Raw genomic sequence first — 4,525 nt, 5'->3', positions numbered from 1 at the left:
GAGGGGTTGTTATCAGCACTTGTGTGTGTCTGATCCCTCACTGGCAATTGAGTACCAGAGTCAGAAGCTGGAGTGACGTTAGACGCCAACTCACTGTCTGTTCCTGGCGCCTGAACGCCAGAAATGTGCCCGTTTTGGGCGTTCAACGCTGGATTATGCCCCCTTTGGGCGTTCAACGCCAGATTCTTGCCCATTTCTGGCGTTGAACGCCAATCCTGCCTTGTTTCTGGCGCTGAACGCCAGTTTTGGGCATGGTCTGGGCGTTCAGCGCCAGCCTTCCACCCATTTTCTGGCGTTTTAGTGCCAGAAGTATTTTTCCCTGGGCTCTTACTGTCCTCAGGGGAATCTTTGGTGGGTCGCTCATTTCTTGAATTTTTGATGCCTTGAGGTGGGGTATTTAATGTTTTCCCACTTCTTAATTGAACTGCTTGGCATTCTTCTGCTATTTGCTTTGATAGCTGCTGCTTTGTTTGCTTAAACTGTTCGTCCATATGTATATTAGCTATCCTTGTCTCCTGTAACCTGTCTTTGAATTCAGCTAGCTGTTTTGTTAGAAAATCTAATTGCTGATTGAATTCAGCAGCTTGTTTTACAGTACTGAATTCAGCAGTTACTGTTTTAACCTCTTCATTCATGGAAGGGTTGCTGCTTAGATACAGATGCTGATTCCTGGCAACTGTATCAATGAGCTCTTGAGCTTCTTCAAAAAATTGATTTCAAAATATCTTTTCTAACTTCCTAACTTCTTATCTTTTCAAAATTTGTTTCAACTAACTAACTAACTTTTTGTTTGTTTCTTAACTTTTTCAAAACTACCTAACTAACTCTCTCTCTCTAATTTTCGAAAATATCTTCCCTCTTTTTCAAAAATTTCTTTTTTATTGACTAATTATTTTTATTTTTTATTTAAAAAAAAAATTCGAAAAAAAATACTAACCTTTTTCAAAAACTATTTTCGAAAATCACTAACTCATTTTCAAAAATTGTTTTCGAAAATTCACTTCCCCCTCTCATCTTCTTCTATTTGTTTATTGATATACTAACATCTTTCCTTCAACTCACCAAAAATCCGAACCCCCTCTCTCTCTGAGTTCAGATTTTCTTTTCTTCTCTTCTTCTACTCACACAGGGATCTCTATACTGTGGTATAAAGGATCTCTATTATTATTATTATTTTTCTGTGCCTTCTTGTTTGTCATATGAGCAGGAGCAAGGATAAGAACATTCTTGTGGAAGCAGATCCAGAACCTGAAAGGACTCTGAAGAGAAAATTAAGAGAAGCTAAAATACAACAATCTAGAGATAACCTTTCAGAAATTTTCGAACAGGCAGAGGAGATGGCAGCCGAAAATAATAATAATGTAAGGAAGATGCTTGGTGACTTTACTGCACCTAATTCCAATTTACATGGAAGAAGCATCTCCATTCCTGCCATTGGAGCAAACAACTTTGAGCTGAAACCTCAATTAGTTTCTCTGATGCAGCAGAACTACAAGTTTCATGGACTTCCATCTGAAGATCCTTTTCAGTTCTTAACTGAATTCTTGCAGATATGTGATACTGTTAAGACTAATGGAGTAGATCCTGAAGTCTACAGGCTCATGCTTTTCCCTTTTGCTATAAGAGACAGAGCTAGATTATGGTTGGATTCTCAACCCAAAGACAGCCTGAACTCTTGGGATAAGCTGGTCACGGCTTTCTTAGCCAAGTACTTTCCTCCTCAAAAGCTGAGCAAGCTTAGAGCTGATGTTCAAACCTTCAGACAGAAAGAAGGTGAATCCCTCTATGAAGCTTGGGAAAGATACAAACAGTTGACCAAAAAGTGTCCTTCTGACATGCTTTCAGAATGGACCATCCTGGATATATTCTATGATGGTTTATCTGAGCCATCAAAGATGTCATTGGACACCTCTGCAGGTGGATCCATTCACCTAAAGAAAACGCCTGCAGAAGCTCAAGAACTCATTGACATGGTTGCTAATAACCAGTTCATGTACACTTCTGAAAGGAATCCTGTGAGTAATGGGACGCCTATGAAGAACGGAGTTCTTGAGGTTGATACTCTGAATGCCATATTGGCTCAGAACAAAATATTGACTCAGCAAGTCAATATGATTTCTCAAAACAAAATATTGACTCAGAGTCAATATGAAGAAGAAGCCTATGATCCTGAGAACCCTGCAATAGCAGCGGTGAATTACTTAGGTGAACCTTATGGAAACACCTATAACTCAACATGGAGAAATCATCCAAATTTCTCATGGAAGGATCAAAAGCCCCAACAAGGCTTTAATAATGGTGGAAGAAACAGGTTTAGCAATAGCAAACCTTTTCCATCATCAACTCAGCAACAGACAGAGAACTCTGAACAAAATGCTTCTAATTTAGCAAATCTAGTCTCTGATCTATCTAAGGCCACTGTAAGTTTCATGAATGAAACAAGGTCTTCCATTAGATATCTGGAAGCACAAGTGGGCCAGCTGAGTAAAAGGATCACTGAAATCCCTCCTAGTACTCTCCCAAGCAATACAGAAGAGAACCCAAAAGGAGAGTGCAAGGCCATTGACATAAGCGCCATGGCCGAACCTCTGAGGAGAGGAGAGGACGTGAATCCCAAGGAGGAAGACCTCCTAGGACGTCCAGTGATCAATAAGGAGCTTCCCTCTGAGGAACCAAAGGACTCTGAGGCTCATCTAGAGGCCATAAAGATTCCATTAAACCTCCTTATACCCTTCATGAGCTCTGATGAGTATTCCTCTTCTGAAGAGAATGAGGATGTTACTGAAGAGCAAACTGCCAAGTTTCTTGGTGCAATCATGAAGCTGAATGCCAAATTATTTGGCATTGATGCTTGGGAAGTTGAACCTCCCTTGTTCATCAATGAACTAAGTGATCTGGATCAACTGACATTGCCTCAGAAGAGACAGGATCCTGAAAAGTTCATAATACCTTGTACCATAGGCACCATGATCTTTAAAGCTCTGTGTGACCTTGGTTCAGGTATAAACCTCATGCCCCTCTCTGTAATAGAGAAACTGGGAATCTATGGGGTGCAAGCTGCTAAAATCTCACTAGAGATGGCAGACAGCTCAAGAAAACAGGCTTATGGACAAGTAGAGGATGTATTAGTAAAGGTTGAGGGCCTTTACATCCCTGCTGATTTCATAGTCCTGGATACTGGAAAGGAAGAGGATGAATCCATCATCCTAGGAAGACCTTTTCTGGCCACAGCAAGAGCTGTGATTGATGTTGACAGAGGTGAAATAGTTCTTCAATGGAATGAGAACTCCCTTGTGTTTAAAACTCAAGGATCTCCCTCTGCAACCATAGAGAGGAAGCTTGAAAAGCTTCTCTCAAAGCAGAGCCAACCAGAGCCCCCACAGTCAAACTCTAAGTTTGGTGTTGGGAGGCCACAACCAAACTCTAAGTTTGGTGTTGAACTCCCATATCCAAACTCTAAGTTTGGTGTTGGAGAGTTTCAACAAAGCTCTGCACATCTGTGAGGCTCCATGAGAGCCCACTGTCAAGCTATTGACATTAAAGAAGCGCTTGTTGGGAGGCAACCCAATGTTTATCTAATTCTTATTTTTATTGTTTTTCATGTTTTCTTAGGTTCATGATCATGTGGAGTCACAAAAGAAATAGAAAAATTGAAAACGGAATCCAAAACAGGCAGTGTTTGGGCGTTCAAACGCCAGGAGGACAGGGAGGAGCCAAATCCAGTTATCCCACACGTATTTCCATTTTAATTTAAAATTTTATGATTAAATACATGATTTTATTTACATAAACATGTCAAGAACCCTGATTTCTAAAAATCCTACCCTCAAAATATCAAATGTATCTTAATTCATAAGCACACACCCTCTTTGCAAAATCAATCCAACTCTTTTCAAATCTTTTCCAAAAACAAATCTATCTTTTTCACTCTAAAATCTTTTCAATATCTTTTTCATATTATCTTTTTCAAAAACCCAGATTTATCTTTTTCAAAAATCTATCCCATCTTTTCAAAATCAAACTATATCTTCTATCTTATCTTTTTCACTCTAAAATCTTTTCAATATCTTTTTCATATTATCTTTTTCAAAAATCTATCCTATCTTTTCAAAATCAAACTATATCTTCTATCTTATCTTCTTCAACTCAATCTTTTTATCTTATCTCTTCCAATTTTTCGAAAATCCACCCCCCCACCCCTTTAAATTGGGTTCGGCCTCCCCCCTCCTTCATCAACAAGTGCTACTCAATCTCCTTCTATCCCTCTCCTTTCTTTTCTTTTGCTTGAGGACAAGCAAACCTCTAAGTTTGGTGTGTTTATCCGAGATCACTACTAAGATTATGGCTCTCAAAGGAAAACAACCCACTCCAAGAGGCAAGAAAGAGAGCGTTCCAAAATCACTTTGGAATCAAGGGAAGTTCTTATCTAAAGAACATTCAGACCATTATCTTAAAGTAATGGGTCTGAGATCAGTGATCCCGGAAGTGAGATTCGATCTGAAAGAAGATGAATATCTGGAGATCC

At 39.4% G+C, this 4,525-nt stretch overlaps 1 non-coding gene across 1 annotated transcript; it reads right to left on the bottom strand.

Moving 5' to 3' along the window:
• Window positions 1-1,733: 1,733 nt before the first annotated feature.
• On the bottom strand, window positions 1,734-1,841 carry LOC148555503 (small nucleolar RNA R71). The gene has a single exon (XR_015887302.1). It is a non-coding gene; the product is annotated as a small nucleolar RNA R71 (small nucleolar RNA).
• Window positions 1,842-4,525: the final 2,684 nt, after the last annotated feature.

Source organism: Arachis ipaensis, chromosome B6 (genome assembly GCF_059453495.1).
Source record: "Arachis ipaensis isolate K30076 ecotype BB chromosome B6, ASM5945349v1, whole genome shotgun sequence".
Classification (NCBI taxonomy): domain Eukaryota; kingdom Viridiplantae; phylum Streptophyta; class Magnoliopsida; order Fabales; family Fabaceae; genus Arachis; species Arachis ipaensis.
The sequence above is the reverse complement of the archived record's forward strand: the minus strand, read 5'-3'. Positions and strand labels throughout refer to the sequence as shown.